Source organism: Barbus barbus, assembly GCF_936440315.1.
Source record: "Barbus barbus genome assembly, chromosome: 18".
Taxonomy (NCBI): Eukaryota; Metazoa; Chordata; class Actinopteri; order Cypriniformes; family Cyprinidae; genus Barbus; species Barbus barbus.
In genome coordinates, this window is record NC_136746.1 from 7,770,768 (window position 1) to 7,790,006 (window position 19,239).

A 19,239-nucleotide genomic window follows, 5' to 3' on the forward strand; every position below is an offset into this window, starting at 1 on the left:
TTTTCAAGTAGTCTACCCAGCACTCTACATCCAGTATTTTAATATCATTTTCTGTTCACATTGAAATTTTTGTTGTGTATTTTTATTTGTTTTATACATACATATAGTCACATTACACTGGAGCAAGGGAATAAGGAGACGAGGAGTTCTTCAGAATACAATATATTTTAATGATAAAACCCATCGGGAAGCCAACAAAGGAACACAGGAAAACATATAACAGTGGACGCTGGACACAGGGAAACAATTGCTTTTCTTGTTTAGATTTTTTGTCTTGTTTCCTGTTTGAAATACGATTATTTTGCTTACCCCATTGGCAGATTATTTTGCTTGTTTCGAGCCAAAAATTCACTTAATTTTGAATAACAAGACAATAATTTTTACTTGTCTAGAAAATCCTGCTTGACTTAGGAATTTGTAGATATTTTGGTTGGAAAAAAATACACAAAAATCTAAGTAAGAAAAGCATTTTTTGCATGGCTTAAGTAGTGTGGACTAAATGAGGATAATTAATTCAACACAGGTGGAACTGATGGGACTAAATGAGGACAGGAACAGGAAAACCAAACATGGGCAAGACAACAGGAGGGAAAAACTAGGTTAAGGAGCACATGGCACAAAGACAAACACAAAACAGGTCCATGACCCTGACATAGTTTTATTGAGTATGGAAGCCCGTTTACGCCACTGAATAAAAAAAATAAAAAAGGTAATTGCGATATAAACTTGCAATTCTGAGAAATAAACTCACAATTGTGAGTTGTAAAGTCAGAATTGTGAGATATAAAGTCGCAATTCTAAGAACATATCAGTCTTTTTTCCCCCAAAACTGGACTTCATAACTCCCAGTTGGGAGTCTCACAATTCTGAGAAAAAAAGTCAGAATTTTGAGATATAAAGTTGCAATTCTGACATTATAACTCACAACTGTGAGTTTATATCACGCAATTCTGACTTTTTTCCTCGCAATTCTGACTTTATAACACAATTGGGAGTTTATATCTCACAATTCTGAGAAAAAAGTCAGAATTGCGAGTTTGTATCATGCAATTCTGAGAAAAAAGTCAGAATTGTGAGATAAAAAGTCGCAATAACATTTTTATTTCTTATTCAGTGGCGGAAAGAGGCTTCCATAAGTTTTAGTTAAGTTTTTTTTTTTGCGTCATTAATCTTTTTTTTTGGGGGGGGGTAACAGTATGAAACAGTCAAAAATTCAGTCAGTGTTCTTTTTTAAGATGCGACCCCTGTAAAGAAACATAAAATGTTGCTCTTAAGTATAACAGCAGGTTTGTTGTACAGTTGAGTTTTTGTCTCGGTCATGTGCGTTCAGAAGTTTGGCTTAGCAGAGTTGGAGCAAAGCAGGTCAACGTGATGGAGCAGGAATGCGAGAGGAATGCAGACACAGTGGTCATCTCAGCATGAAAGAAACGTGGGGAGATGAGAGAGAGAAACAGAGAGGGAGGGAAAGTAATACAACGATAAAGGTCTTTTAGGAGGCACAGACAGTGAGCTTTTGTTGACTGGACATACACAAGAGACGGCCAGATGGGAAGAGCTCCAATTGGTAAAATGGACACAAACACATGCACACACACAGCTTTGCCCTTTTATCCAGTTGTACCCGTGTCTAAAAAGGAACCAGCCGATATGGGCGGCAATTCAAGTGAAAGTGAAGTGGAGGACAGTGTATTAAATCTGTCACTCACACACACACAGTCTGCTGAGGTTGTCCAGAGGTCATCTGGCTGCCTACCAGACCTCATGACTCTCCTTCCATCACAGCAGAGAGAGAGAAGAAAGAGAGTTTGTCATTCCATATGTAAAAAGGTTTCTTTAACATCTCAATTATGGAGTAAATTGCTCAAACGTGGAGTTTGTGCATAAGACGTACATAAGACAAGCGGTTTGGAGAATTGTTGTCAAGCAGGTTTCCTGAACACTCCCACCATCTGCCATTGATCAGACTAACAAACAATCCAAAGTTACACCATTGGTTGAATAAGTGTTGCTGTTGTGTTCAGCTGGTTGAATACTCAAACAAAGTTTATGAATGAGTGGAACATATTTTATTTAAAGTTTTTTCAACATTAGAGGTAGAGTTTATCCAAAAATACTAATTTTGTCATCAGTTTTTCATCCTCATGTCATTCGAAACCCATAAGACATTCATTTATCTTTGAAACACAAGTGAAGATACTTCAAGTAAGATTTTTTGAACTTCCATTTACCATATTTGATAAACTCTATGTATGTACATTGATAAACTGTTTTGATGTGAATAAAAGCCTAAATTAAATGTTAATTTTATGAAGTGACCATGCCTCTTCAGAAGACATGATTAAACTGCTCAAATCATGTGGATTACTTTTACTAAGTTTTAATTGACCTTTTGAAACATAAAAAGTTTGGTTGCCTGGATTCAAGGAAGGGACAGAAATATCTCAGGTGGTATTAAAAAGATTTCCATTCATATTTTGAAGATAAATTAAAGTCTTATGGGTTTGGAACAAAGTGAAGGTGAGTAAATTAATACAAACTGTTTGGGGGGGATGTACCAATTTCAGAGTGGCTTGTTTTTATTGCAATTTTCGTATACATTTTAGATACAATGTTATACGCCATTTAATATTAACTGCATTTACTGTATATAGGAAAAGTGTAAAAGTGAAGTATTATTTAATTACAACAATATTACATAAACTGCAGTAAAACTGTTATAAAGCTGCAGAAGAATCTTTTGTGTGTAGCTGCCATTGCACTCTCTTAGGTTCTGCAAGCTGGCCTCCATAAAATGTGCAGCACACAGATAAAGGTTGGGGTTATAATGTTGAAGAACAATGTTAATAATAAGTTTGCATGCCTTTGAAAGACCAAACAAAGGGGTTTTGGAACCAGGGTGGAAACATGCTACTAAAGCAGCTCTTCTTTTTCATTTTCTCTGTATTTCGTGAGTGGGCATTAAGGGGCGGGGGTTTTTTTCTAGGCTTGATTGTGTTTATGGGGTGCAGTATTATCATGTGTTAATGCTTTGTTTTTAAAAAAAACATAATTTTTTCACATAATTTACCTTTATTCCACACTGCTCTGTCCCTTCTCGGATAAACGCGCTAATCATTTCCTGCTTTTATGAAGCCCCTCCCTCAGAAATACGCGACGGGCTCAGATTGGTTAGCTGATTCACTGTGTTGTGATTGGCTAACCCGCCTCTAGTGCGCATCTGAACGTCCCGCCCCTTGCTTCAGCTGCATGTGCTCCGATTGTACTGTAAACAATGGCGTTGTCTTTATTGCTTATCAATTTGAGTCCGATTGAGACGTAGAGGATATTAGTGAACCTGTGCAAGCCCAGTGGTGTAGGCCTAAGTTTTTTGTTTGTTGTTGTCTCATACTTTTAGATATGCTGTTATTTGTAAATGCTACTATGTTAGCTTTTAATATACGGTTTATTCTGATTAAAGCTTTAATACAGTAGGGCAATGGCACACATGTCCATGTATAACACTTCTCATAGCTATGTGAAAATAAGTGTATTCACTGAGCTGATAGTCTCAATGAGAGAGAGAGAGAGAGAGAGAGAGAGAGATCCAGAACAGAGCGTGTGCAGAGCAGGACGCCACAAGCAAAAGTATTAAGAACTGTTGTTTTAGCACATTGATTTTGAAACTTGTGAATCCATTAGAATCGTTAGAAGACAGAATCGCGATTCATATATGAATAGATTTTTATGTGCACCCCTAGTTTTCTCTTCCTCTTCTCTAAAGCAGCTCAGCATGCCCTCGCCCCCTTTGCTGCGTGTTCCTGTGGGCGTGGTTTATCTGGGTTTGTGACGTCACGAACCCGGGAAATAGCTTGTTGTTGTCCGTACCAGTAGTTTTTGTAAGCATTCGAATTTTAAAGGGGTCATCAGATGCAAAATTCACTTTACAAGTTGTTTGAACATAAATGTGTGTTGGAAGTGTTTGTACACATCCATCCTATAATGATAAAAATCCACCCAGTGTTTTTTTTTTTTTAAATCCGTATTTTAAAATCCCCTTTCTCAAATCAGGCTGTTCTGAGATTCCTGTCAGAATGACGTAGTTCTGTACAGACCCGCCCTGAGCTGAGAACTGTCCACCATTGTGCCGACTCCGGTGCCGGGGAAGACAAGATGTCTCAGAATAAGCGATTAAGGCGTTCTGTTGTTGGATGTAATAATGACTATAGCAGTCGTCATTTACTCCCGACATCTGAGCCACTGAAGACACAGTGTATTATGTTTGTTTTTGAAGGGAATGCGCACCCTGATCTGCCTAAATGCATCTATGTTCTCGCTAATCATTCGAGATCCAGCTTCACCTACAGAAGACGTGAGTATAAGGGTTTTTAATGAATCTTTGCAAATCACCTTTCCTAATAATGTGCTAATTAGCAAGTTTCACGGTGAATGCGGCTAAAGTAAACAGTCCCTCAGAGAGGGGCTCGGAAGAGAGGGACGGGTCAGCAGAGCTCACTAACATTTAAAGGAAAATGCTACAAAACTGCTTGCTCTGACAAGAGCTGTTTTTAACAGGTTTAAAAAGGTGTTTTTTTTTTTACACTACCATTGAGAAATTTTAACCAAACTATGTTACAGACTTTTCCTTAAGACCCTAAAGAATCATATCAACTTGTGGAAAATGGGCATCCGATGACCCTTTAAAAGATGATTTCTCCGTTTGCATTGAACTTTCAGCTTCTTAACTTTGCAGATATTGTTTATGCTCAAACAGCAACATTACACTCTAACTATCGTTAAAAAAGTGAAATCGCAATCAACCACCCCTTTAAATGAGTTACAGAAGAAGGATCCGAACAAGCCGTTTGTTGTAGTTCTTGAAAACTGTTTTCTGTGAAAGAGAATATCTCCTAGTATTGGACTTTGAGCTTTGTAATCTTGAAGATCTTTATTATGCTCAAACAGCAACATTGCACACTAAACTAATGTTGAAACCCCTTTAACATCAAACACATTATATTGTGTCTCTGTTTTAGTTCTTATACAAAAGACCCCCCATCTAATGCGTCTTCTCAGAATTTCAGGTTAAGAGCTCAACAATGTCTCAAACTATGCTCAGATTTCAAACAAAAATATGCAGTCATAAGAAAATTTTTCATTATAATCATTTATAATTAAAATTATTAAAATCATACAAGAACAAATTTTCTGAGCTATGTAGCCACATTATGTTTTTGTATAGATCTATGCTGTATTGACAAATTTAGAACATTTGCTGCTGTATTTATCTCTCCCAAGGAATTTTGGGCAAATCATCTGAGACAAAGTTACATTTTACAGAGCATTCAAAGTGTTCATCAGTATGTGTGTTCCCTGGAAACCAAACCCATGGCAGTGCTAGTGACCTCTGAACAGTAAAATAGTGATTTAAAAAAGTAAGCATTTTAAACTGTGTATGTCATATTTAATGCTGTACTTAATCATTTTAATAGTTAGGTTAAGTTTCAAACGCTCTTAATGCTGTATCGAATGTCTCTTACCTGAACAGTAGCAGATTTCATTAAGCTAAATGAAACTATGAGTTAAACGAAACTGATATGCCTAAAACTGCATTGCCCATGAAAATGTAACATTTAATTAATTTCATGAAAAACCTTTACGTTGGCACAGAACACAGAATTCCTTATGACCAACACTGTCATAAGGAGGAATTCACTGAAGTCATGAGGAAACCATGTTGGCGATTACAAAAAAAAAAAGATTTGTGGGAAACCAGCATGTGTACGTACTGAGCAATGCTTGAGTCTAGTGCATTTTCTTTTGTTTCTCAGGTTTGAGTTTCATTTATTCAATGACATCTGGCTTCCTGTCAGATAGTGCAGAGGGCTCAGACTCTGATATGGGTGAGTGCATCTACACAAGGAGCAATCAGGGCATTGTGAGGGTACAGCAGGCACAGCATCACGCTGCAGGTGCCACCCTGGTGCAGGTTATCTGTGGCTAGTTTACCCTTCAAGGTGAGTGAATGCTAAACTGAATTGGCTTCCCTGTGACTACAGACAAAAAGTTTATTGTTGTTGTAAAGGTGTGGAATTTTTCACTAGCAAAATCCAGTCATTTTAATAGGATTCCACACAATCAGGAATTTCGTGAAGAATCTCCCATGCAAATTTCACAACAGAGTCAGCATCCGTTAGGCCATTACTCCAATGAAGCCCATTTTAAATGTGCATGTATGTGTTCACGTTCAGTCTGGTTTAGGATGTTACATAGAAATAAAGATTAATAACATTTAATATGAAACACAATGCACACACACACACACACACACACAAGGACACGGGACAAACTTTTGTATGTCCCGTCCAAACTCCTGTGTTTTCTTTTCATAACAAATCTGCCAGCTCAGTGCTTCTTCTCTGTGTTCACAACAGAATTTATGCCTTCCCATATCCAAGATAAGCTTCTCCAAATACAAATACATCATGTAGATGTTTTAATCTGTTCAAGACATGAAATCCCTCAGAGAATTCTGATGAGAGCTGCAGGAGACCAAAGGCTGTTTTCCATTTGTTTTCAGCACAGTAACACCCTGACCTGAAATATTAAGCACACACACATACACAATTGCATGTTAGCCATCTAAACTTTATTGTTTTTATATACAGTTAATTATAAATACTAGACATTGCCCAAACGTAACACAATTGTCTTTAGATTTAATTTTATATTTTCAGATGTGCCCAGATGAAGGGTCTGTTAGGTTTTGCTCATTTCTGGTGACAAATTTATCTATATTGTACTTGTGATGACATCGGATTTGTACTTCATGAGTTTACCCTTACATCTAATCTGATAGCAAGTAGTAAGCATATTTTGACGTGCTGTCCTGGGGGAGGGCTACGAGCCCGGAATATGGCCCGAACCCAGAGAACTCCCCCTATCCCTAATATGGGATAAAATAGATTAGGGGTGAGGAGTTGGGGTGGAGGAGGGATGCTGGAAAACTGTCATTGGACAGAGGTAGGCAGGCTGCATATTTATACGCATTGTGCTTGTTAGGATAGTTAGCTAAATGAGTTGCACCTGCGCCAAATTAGTTCATTATCTGATCGTGCTCCTCCCGAAACTTATTAATAAAACATCATATAAATTTTAATGCACACTACCATTCAAACTTTTGCAATCTGTAAGATTTTTTAAAATGTTTTGGTCTCCAAAATACAGCAGTGCTTAATTTGTAAATGAACAATTGCCGGATCCAAAACAGCAATTAAAAGGCACTGTGACCGACACTGACAAGTATGATTTAAGAAAAATGTATATCTAAGATAGGCTACATTAAAAATAACAAAATTTGCTTTCGTAAAAATAAAATTCAATCACAGTATATATATAAAAGGTATAGCTTAATATGTGAAAAATATTCTTAAATAATTAACATTAACAGATGCAAGGTGCGGCGCTCCACAAATGTGCATTCTTGCTTTATTTTACAAAAGCACAAATGTTATGTTGTTATTTTGAGTCTGCAAAAATAAAAGTAAACACTTTGTGCTTTCGAATTATGTCTTACTCTTATCTGTATGACCAAAAATTTTATATTTTCTGGGACCACAAAACCAGTCATAAGGGTCGATTTTTCAAAATTGAGAATTATACATCATCTGAAAGCTGAATAAATAAGCTTTCCATTGATGGATATTTTGGACAATATTTGGCCGAGATACAACTTATTGGAATATCTGAAATCTGAGGGTGCAAAAAAATCAAAATATTGCGAAAATTCTAAATTTCAAATTCTAAAATTCTAAAAAGTCCTTAGCAATACATATTACTAATCAAAAATTAAGTTTTAATATATTTACTTTAGGAAATTTACAAAATATCTTCATGGAATATGATCTTTACTTAATATACTAATGATTTTTGGCATAAAAGAAAAATCGATAATTTTGACCCATACATTGTAGCTTTGGCTATTGCTACAAATATACCCATGCTACTTATGACTGGTTTTGTGCTCCAGGGTCACATATTATGTTTCAGCTGTTCGATCGCTTCGGCACCTCGCGCACTCACACATACACACACTCACACACACACACACCCCACATATTCGCAATTCAAACTTGATATCACAGTCTGTTCATTATCAAAATAAAATACAGTCAACCAAAAATATAAAGGTTACACTGGTCAATTTAAATAGTCTGTGGTATAATTGGTCCACTTTGGTGTTATGCCAAGCACAGTTTTACTTATGTGTACAAAGCTTCAAGTGAAGTACAAAGCTTCTACATTATAAATAATTAATAGCTTAACATTCAAATACATTGCGAATATGGTAACATTAGGATTTGTGCTGAATGAGAGAGGTACTTTCAGTTTCGCTTTGTTTTGATTTCTTTATATATTTTTTATTTCATTCTTGTTCTGTTCTGAATACCGTTACATTTAATTGATTTGTTTTGGAGTGAGCTATACTAAAGTATAGCTATGTTTATTGTCACGGTGCACACACGAGGAGGATACAGGAACAGACAGACGAGGAGGTAAACTCAAAATAACAAGTCTTTAATCAAATCCAAACAAGGCAGGGCAAGACAAGGCAAGGCTGACACAGACAGGAATACCGGGAGTAACGAGTAGACCAGACGACATGAAACTGAACAGGCAGGAACTTAAATACACAGATAATGACTAAAACACAGCTGAATGGAATAAACTAATAATCACATTAAACAAGGACAGGAAACAAACCAAACAGTTTATAGTGTTTATAATGTTTATACATTATAATATTTCACTTTATTTGGTATTATTTCTGGTATTATTACACTCACTCCAAACATTCCACTGCTCACAAAACAATAAGCAGTAAGCACCAATCAATGAGAGTGAGTTTGAATTTAAGAAAGCTGATTGGTCATGGTCAAAAATATGATGAGGACCAAAAGGCTACATGACCTCTAAATACATCTACATAAACCTGCACTCACTCTCATATGCACGCACGCACTGTCACGATCTAATGCCGGATCCTTAAAAACAATTACTGGAAAGCAAAAATCCAAAATCTGACATTTTCTGGAACAGGATCCGGCTCAAAGTAAGCACTGAAATGCAGTAAAAACAGTAATACTGTGAAATGTTGTCACGGTTGGTGGTTGTAGAGAAGGCGCCCACAACGACGAATAACAAAAGGTAATTTTATTTGCATCAACACACTTAAACCATTACAAACTTAAGATCCGACCAAGATGGGGACAAAACTGAATGCTTCTAAAGAAACAGGAAACAAAGTAATAAATAATTAATCAAGCACAGGTGACAGGACTAAATGATAATGACTAATTAACTAAATCAGAACAGGAACTACCAAATAAGGTCAAAACAGAACTGAAAGGAAAACCGACATGTGACAGATATCGCACCCCTCCCGGTAGGTGCGTCCCGCACCGTAACAGTAACATCGGGGAGGGGGGGCGGGCGCCCTGGCGTAGGACCAGGACAGGGAGGAGACCAGGGAAGCCTCCAGGGCGGATCAGGGGCCTTGGGAGGCCATGGCAGGACTGGAGACTCGGGAGGCCATGGCGGGACTGGAGATTCGGGACGCCATGGCGGGACTGGGAGCTTGGACGGCCATGGCAGATCAGGGAGCTTGGAAGGCCATGGTGGATCAAGGAGCTTGGAAGGCCATGGCGGATCAGGGTCCTTGGACTGCCATGGCGGGTTTATTTTTTTGAGAGCCCCAGGTGGATCAGGGGGCTCCGTGGCCTTGGCCCTTGGACTGGAGATTCGGGACGCCATGGCGGGACTGGCAGCTTGGACGGCCATGGCGGATCAGGGAGCTTGGAAGGCCATGACGGATCAGGGAGCTTGGAAGGCCATGGTGGATCAAGGAGCTTGGAAGGCCATGGCGGATCAGGGTCCTTGGACTGCCATGGCGGGTTTATTTTTTTGAGAGCCCCAGGTGGATCAGGGGGCTCCGTGGCCTTGGCCCTTGGCCTGGCCACACAGGCAGAGACTATATGGCCCCCCCAAAAAAAATTTTTTGGGAATGTTTCCCTCTAGGGGTCTCACTGGAGGAGCAGGCTCATGGGGAAGTTCTGGAGGAGCGGGCTCTGTGGGATGCTCAGGAGGAGCGGGCTCTAGGGGGCGCTCTTGCAGCGCGGACGCGTGAGGGCGATCTTGCAGCGCGGACGTGTGAGGGTCGGGAACGGCGCTCCTGGCCGTGGTCAGAGAACTGGATTCTCGGGATTCGGGATCGGCTCTCCTGGCCATGGTCTGAGAACTGAATTCTTGGGCTTCGGGATCGGCACTCCTGGCCGTGGCTTGAGAACTGGATTCTCGGGGATCGGGATCGGCACTCCTGGCCGAGACTTGAGAACTGGATTCTCGGGATTCGGGAACGGCACTCCTGGCCGTGGTTTGAGAACTGGATTCTCGGGCTTCGGGATCGGCACTCCTGGCCGTGGCTTGAGAACTGGATTCTCTGGGATCGGGATCGGCACTCCTGGCCGAGACTTGAGAACTGGATTATCGGGATTCGGGAACGGCACTCCTGGCCGTGGTTTGAGAACTGGATTCTCGGGGATCGGCACTCCTGGCCGTGGCTTGAGAACTAGATACTCGGGGGCGCTCTGAAAGCATGGATTCTTGAGGGCGCTCTTGCAGCGCGGTGCTGGGCGGAACCAGTGGAGACGAAGGAGAGCTGGACGGGACCAGCGGAGAGGAAGGTGGGTTGGACGGGACCAGCGGGAACTCAGGTGGGCTGGACGGGACCAGCGGGAACTCAGGTGGGCTGGACGGGACCCTCTTGCGAGGTGCAGGAATTGGAGGGCACTGACGAGGAGCTGGCACTGGAGGGCGCTTACGAGGAGAAGGCACTGACGAGAAGCAGACACTGGAGAGACCACGGGAGCCGAGAACTCCGGGGTAAGAGCCTCATCCAATAGCCCCCTGTTCTGTGTCAGTGGAATCCTCCTCACCGCGGGCAGAACATTCTTCGCCGCGGACGGCGGCATCCACTTCGCCACAGGCAGAACAAATCCCTCCTGGGCTGTGGGTTTGGGCGAGCGGCGAATGGCGAATGGCGACCCGTTTTCCCCAAAACTGCAGACCTGGATAAGCCGCGACAGGCAGCCCAACATCCCACGCACAACGGGCAGGGGCGAGCCGCGAACGGCGGCGTGAACCCCCGCAAACGACGGGAACAAGCTCAATCATTACGAGCGGTGATCTCGTTTTCGGTAGTAGGTCGGATCTTCTGTCATGGTTGGTGGTTGTAGAGAAGGCGCCCACAACGACGAATAACAAAAGGTAATTTTATTTGCATCAACACACTTAAACCATTACAAACTTAAGATCCGACCAAGATGGGAACAAAACTGAATGCTTATAAAGAAACAGGAAACAAAGGAGCAAACTAGATAATTAATCAAACACAGGTGACAGGACTAAATGATAATGACTAATTAACTAAATCAGAACAGGAACTACCAAATAAGGTCAAAACAGAACTGAAAGGAAAACCGACATGTGACAAATGTATTGCTGAATTTATTGCTGAATACAATTTAAAATAACCGTTTTCTTTTTTTAAATAGATTTTAAAATGTAATTTATTCCTGTGCTCCAAGCTGAATTTTCAGCATCATTTCTGCAGTCTTCAGTGTCACATGATCCTTCAGAAATCCTTCTGTATTCTTTATTTCAATATGCGGATTTGCTTCTCAGCAAATATTTCTGATTATTAAGTGGAAATATTTCTTCTTTTTTCTTTTCAGGATTCATTGTGAATAGAAAGTTGAAAAAGAGGACATTTATTCAAAATATATACTGTATATATGTTTTTGTAACAATGTAAAAGTCTTTACTCTCTCTTTTATGTCCTTGCTGAAAGAAAGAAAATTAATTTCTTAATAAATAAATAAATAAATAAATCTTACTTACCCCAAATGTTTGAATGGCAGTGTGTGTGTATATACACATATTTCTTAATTAAAATCCAAAAATCCAAAAACGTTCGTGTGAGAGTTAGTTTTAAGATTAGGGAATACTATTAGCTCATATAAAACAATAACGTTAATGTAAAGTCCTGCCCATGATAGAACAACAAAAGTGTACCTGATATTCCCTATGCCCCCACAAGGATAGTAATACCAGTCAATTTAGTGTGTGTGTGTGTGTGTGTGTGTGTGTGTGTGCGAGCGTGCGTGTGTGTTCAAGTGGTCTACGAGGACACAAATTTGTATAATGACATGGGTATGACATAGGTATTACAATGTGAAGGTGATTTATGAGGACACTTTTGGTGTCCCCGTAATTCAAAAGACTTATAAATCATTCAGAATTATTTTCTATTTATTTATTTATTTATTTTTTATAAAAAAATACACAGTTTCCTGTGAAGGGTAGGTTTAGGGGTAATGTTTGTGTCTGTGTGTGTGTGTGTGTGTGTGTGTGTGTGTGTGTGTGTGTGTGTGTGTGTGTGTGTGTGTGTGTGTGTGCGTGTGTGTGTTTGTGTGTGTGTGTAGCCAAGTGCTTATCACCTGTAATCTCCTCTATCTATGGGCTCAAACATGTGTCACCGAAAGGTTCAGACAGCCACAGCACTATGTTCTGTGAATCAGTTCTGACAGTCTTGATTTATCAATCCTTCCCAAAACAAGTTTAATTCAGTGATAACACACAGTCCAATCTCTGTGGACACCACCTCTTGACCTCCTTATCTCCTCTGCATTATGTGGGGAATGTCTGTTGGGAGGACAGAACTGCTAAAGGGCAAAGGTTGTGATTTGGCGTGGGTGTCTCCATCAGTCTAATTGACCCTCTCAGACCTGTGTTTATCTACCTTACTATCTCACACTTAAGAGTGTGAGAGCACAGACTTACAACAAGGTCACTTCCTCTCCAAGCAGCCACTGCTGAGACAGAAAGCGTCTGAAATGTGTGCAACTGCCCTATTCCATTAGTTGAATCTATGTGTATATATTCACCCATTTTATTAAAATAATAAATTATTATATAAGCATATTCATTATAGATGTCACACAAAAGTTACAGTCTTTTATCATTATGTACAGTTTGTTGTCCACTGGATTCACCAAACCACACATCACATGAATCCTTCAAGGACAAAACAATCTTAGAATGCATTGTGATAAGATCAGTAATGAAACACTTTTTGCATGTGAAAAATGAAAAATACTGCCTCCATGGGCAGCATACAGAGGCATTTCCGAATCCAATTATCTCCAAAATAAAAATGAAAAGTTGCATTTGGTGGTCAGTTTGTGTACTAATATACATTTTCAACCAACTTCTTCCACTTTTGATGTCATTTGATGTCATTTATATTAAGAAATGAGTAGTGTAGTAAATAAATATTCACCAAAGCGCTCTCTATTTTGTTGTATATCTTTAAACCTTTATGTTGTTTTTGGAACTCTGTCGGAAATCAGTTTAGTAAGGTAGCTTTGTGCATAAATGCAGCCATTAATTATATATTTCTATATAATTCAGGTAACACTTTAGTTTAGGGACCAATTCTCAGTATTAATTAGTTGCTTATTAGCATGCATATTACTAGCGTTTTGGCTGTTTATTAGTACTAATTAAAGGGATAGTTGACCCAAAAATTTAAATGCTGTCATCATTTATTCACCCTCAAGTAGTTCCAAACCTGTATGAATTTCTTTGTTCTGCTGAATACAAAGGAAGATATTTTGAAGAAAGTTTGTAACCAGGCTGTTTTGGGGCACCAATGACTTCCATAGTAGGAAAACATATATACCATGGAAGTCAAAGGTGCCCCAGAACTGCTCTGTTTCCCACATTCTTCAGAATATCTTCCTTTGTTCATACAAAAGACATTCATATAGATTTGGAACTACTTGAGGGTGAGTAAATGATGACAGAATTTTCATTTTTAGGTGAACTATTCCTTTAAGCACGTCTTATTCTGCATGATCATATTTTAGATCCCTTAAACCTACCCTACACCTGAACTTAACAACTACAGTTGAAACCAGAAGTTTACATACACCTTGCAGAATCTGCAAAAGGTTATTTTACCAAAATAAGACGGATCATTCATAATGCTTTAGTTTTTATTTAATTATTTAATATCTTATTCAGCTCAGTACTAATAAAAAATAATAATAGTTAGTAGTGAGAATTGCACTCCAAACTAAAGTGTGACCATAATTGAATACCAAAAGCATTTATAAAATAAATTAAATTAAAATTAGGATGTTTTAGGATGCCATCTTAAAGTGTGGTTGCATTTACCATTGTTTGGCAATTTTTTGCATGTAAAATCTATTCATTTAAATAGGGATCCATGCAATCGTAAATACAATTTTCCCCACACAAATTTTGCAATGGGTTCAAGTTGGTCATTCATCATGGTTTGAAAATGACTTCATATACTATACTCAGGGCCAGATTTTACTGTGACATAAGCAATATTAATATATAATATTGCCACCACAAAACAGCAAGCAAAAATACATTGTAATCCATGTAAACCATTTTTTTTGTATCACAAGATGTGCAAAGACTTCCGCTGATAATTACAAAACATCATTTTAGAACTAGTAACGGAGGCTTGAGCCTTTGATATGCAGAATAATGAAGTTATTAGAAAGAATGGAGCTGTAAATTTAACTGCTTTAAGAACAGCGACGTTACTAGATAATTAAAACTTAATGGGGAAAAAAACATGGAAATCGTTTGTCATTTTATCCCATTGTTCTTTCTTTTCTTCTTCTCGTAATGAAGGCCCTGGCTACTGTCACGATTGCCTACAGAGAGGAGCAAGGAACAAGGAGACGAGGAGTAATTTCAAATAGCAGTCCTTTAATCAACATCTAAGGGTTAACACAGGGCAAGCAGGAACACACATGTAGCACAACATAGACTTTCAATCCCGGACAAAGACAGACTGCCTAGGCTGGAACTTAAATCCAAGGGGTAACGAGGGATAATCAACAAACAAAGGTGAATCAAAGACTAATCACACATGGGGAAACTGGGTCGTGGGGAGCACGTGGGGAGAAAAACACACAAAGACAGTCCATAATCCTGACACATCACCCTCCACCCGGAAGGCACATCCTCGCGCCGTAGAACCAACAAAGGGAGGGCTGAGTGGGAACTTGGGAGGAGGCTCGGGAGGAGGACAACAAAGCGAGTACAGAGTGGAGGCAATGGAGGGAGGAGCCCAGGAGGAAACAGGAGGAGCCAGGGGGGATCAGACGGAGGGAGGAGCCAGGCGGGACCCAGGCCACAGCCATGATGACAACTCATGGTTGAGCCGACGGAGGAAGGAGCCATGGAGACGGAAGGGCTGACGACTCCAATGGCGGCGGAGCAGGTGGTGGAGGAGCCCGAGGCAGAAATGGAGAGCTGACGAGCCAAAATGACGAGGAAGATCCGGAGGACCACGGTGGAACAGGTGGCTCAGGCGACCGATGCGGAGGTGGGGATCTGGAAGGCCGCGGTGGAGCTGGAGCGACAGAGGACAGAGGAGCAGCCGAAGGGATGGAGGAGCCTGATGGAACCGGAAGGACGGAGGGACGAGGTGCAGCCGGAGGAGTGGAGTTCCGAAACAGGAGCTCTCTCCTGGCTAAACTTAGGAACGGGAGCCCTCTCTGGACGGGACATGGAAACAGGAGCCCTCCTTGGGCTAGACTCGGGATCTGAGGACCTCCCTAGGGCAGATGTGGGAACAAGAGCCCTCTCTGGGCTGGATGTGATGACAGGAGCGACAGAGGGCTGCAACGAAGGAGGGAGGAGAGGAGTCAGGTTGACATACAAGTCTATAAGGTCTCCCTCCGCTTTCCATTCACCCAGATCCATTAATAACTCCTCGTCCCTGGTGCAGTGGGCGGAGCTCCTTCAGCGATTTCACTGGCCACAGTTTTCTCCCTCGTGGCAGGCATGGTAGCCGGCTCTTGCACCTGGTCTGATGTTACAAGCAGCTCTGGCTCTGCGGCGATCCTCATCTCTGTCGCTCTTAGATGCGATGGCTTGTCGGTTGCACCGGCCTTCGGCTGTATGTCACCGGTGGGCTCGGGCTTATGCTCCACACAGAGGAGATCTGATCTGGATTGGGAGTGAAACTGGTGAAATCATCCACTGGACAGATGGTGAGAGGTGATCCGTTTCTCGCCAGTATCCACTCCATAAAGGCGCCGAAATCCGCTCGAGGACCATCTTTGGACAACGGCGCTCTGCACACGGGGTTCAAGCTGGCATCATAGAATGCAAAGAGCACATTGTCCGGATAGCTGGTCAGATAAGCGAGGGCCAGGAACAGTCTGGTATGGTCCTCGAGTGATCTTTCCCCCTCCTGCAGCAGGAGGAGGAGGTATTCGGGGCGGGTGAAGGCATCCATAGGGGAAACAACAGAAAAAAAACACTGAATCAAACACCGGAAACAAAATGGAGGGGAATCACACAGTTTAACTGTTTGTTAGGATTCTGTCAAGATTGCAGATGGAGAGGAGTGAGGAACAAGGAGACAAGGAGTAAACTCAAACAGCAGTCCTTTAATCAACATCCATGGGGTAACATAGGGCAGACAGGAACACACATGTAGCACAACATAGACTTTCAATCTGAATCGGACAAAAGCCCGATTCAAACGGTAATTTTTTCTCAGGGGGACGCAAGTGATTTTCACCATATACTGGGGGTAGTTGGTGATTTAATTGGTGAAAAAAAAAAACTCTTCGCTTTTCCCAGAGGTTTGCAAGTGAACAGCTACCCTAGATAGGATTTCTCTTTCCCATGACTTAGCATGCAAGCTTTCCCCTCAATGGACTTTGAAAGGGTCTGAGGAGTCTGTGTTTGTATAAGCCAAAGGGACACAAGTTGCCTGAAAGCCGCCACATTTCATCGTTTGATCATCTTGCTCCGCATCCTTTCACACAATGAAACCAGTATAGACTGACCTTTATTTTGGTTCACTTCACTTCAGACTTTATTCTATCTATCTATCTATCTATCTATCTATCTATCTATCTATCTATCTATCTATCTATCTATCTATTGTAAATTGTGAAAAAGTCAATTTCCCCTTGTGAAAAAGTACAATAATAAGTCTTAACTGGATGTATTGTGTATATATATATATATATATATATATATATATATATATATATATATATATATATATATATATAAATACCCTACAGTTCTAATCATTGTCAAGTACTTTACATGTGCTGTAGTATGTAAGTCAATATAGGTAAAAGCTCACTATTAAAATAAGTTAATAAATTATTGTTTTTAAAATTTACATTACAGTAAAGCTTAAATTTTTATTTTAAAAAAAGTGAATTTAAGTGTGCTTAACTGTGTTAAGAAACAGTCATGAAAGTGTAGAATTAACACTGAGCCTTTTATTTAATGAATGTTATATTATCTGCAAGTGCAGTATTATCTGTAAGTGCGATTTGAGGTGCATTCAATTCAGTTTTGCACACTTCCTTTTCACTAATTAGTTCATATTTAGTCTGTGTTTTGATTCTATATCCAATTTTAAAACACCATTGCCATAAGTCTTGAGTAATGCATGCTGTGAATTGAATAAACAACATAATTAAGGACACCTACATTTGATTCGTTATATTAGAATAGCTTCAGTTAGGATTAAGTTTAGACAAGTTATCTTTTTATACACATTCATTGCCGCAGACATAAACTGTGACTTTTTGTTTGTTTACATTGTACTTGACTGTCACTAACGGTTTACTTAAATTACAAAGTACATATGTGGTATTAAGAAAATGAGAATGTCTATTTTTGTTCTCTGCTGAAGTTGGAAACCTTAGCTTCAACAATGTACATCAAAATCATTTTGTGACCATTTCAAACATTTCGAGTTGCAAACAAGAAACAAGTGGAGTCTTTGATGCTAATGCTAACCATGCACTAGTCAATAGGCCTCCGACATTTGTAAACACTATTTGATGTTCTGAGCAAAGAGAAATGTAGGGTTATTCCAATGTTTTTGAGACCTCGGTGCTACGTTATTCCTGGTCTTTGTCAGTCAAGGAGACTGACATCCCCTCTCACAAAGCATACAGGCACATTTTATGGCCTGCCATAACACAATTCATGTATCTAGAGTCCCGCGGCCCAGTAAATGTTAAACAAACCGAGGAATGTGTACACTTGATGGACACACTGAAGTAAATTTAATGGATGAGTGAAAAAGCATGCAGAAAAAAGCTACTAGTTGCAGTGGCGTACTTCATCCAAACAGTGTGAACATGCTTTATCGCTAATGACCTGAAAATACTGATACAATCAGGCATCTGCAGCTTACAGCGTCTAATTGAAATCAAATCATGAGTCACTTAGACATAAATCAAATGGAGCTTAGAAAGGGTGCTTTCATCAATGACAATCGGCCAGGCAGAAACATATGGCTATAGAATGCAGACGGCATTGACAGCTGAACATTTCACTGCCTGTTTTTATAAAGCTGATGTAATCTATCAAGTTGTTCTTGCTCAACAATAGCGGCCCCCCAAGTGGCGCAGGCTGTTCAACCAGCCCAGGCCGTTCAGTGATGCAGGTCCCATAACGGGCGTGAAATTCCCCATTACTGCGCCTCTTTCGCTGGCCATAGTCAGGCCTGTCTGCTGCATGACTTCCAGCCTGCTCCTGTGGACAAGATCAACATTGTGCTCTGTGTGGGACTGTCTTTATTGAGTCTCTTAACTCAGACTCACACGCAGAGAAAGAGATTAAGATGGGCCTGCATGCAGAGCAAAGGCTCAAAGGAAATCAACATCACATGATAAGCTGACACCAGGGCCGCAGGAACTATCCTACTTGATTTACTGAAAGGCAGAGCTTGGTAAATATGTGCCAGGATTGACATTTACTGCTTGCACAATGCTGATGCAGTGCTTTCTGCTTGGTTTTTCTTTTTTCTTTTTCCCTAAAATCAGACTCCTAAAATTAGTGCTATCAATTCAATAATTTATAGCTTTTTATAAAAAGTATACGCATTTAATCATTTGAAATTACCATCAGCACTTTTAGCTTACCACCTTAATGCTAAATGTTTTTGTGAATCAGCACACTCAGAAGCTTTTTTATATGGGGTGCCAAGTGTAACCCAGAGAGCATTCTCACAACTTTTCTAATGTTTTTTAAGTTATATAAATGTTAGAACAAAGCATTCTTAAAGTAATGTTTATGAAACCTTCCTATATGTTCCAGAGAAACAAGCGC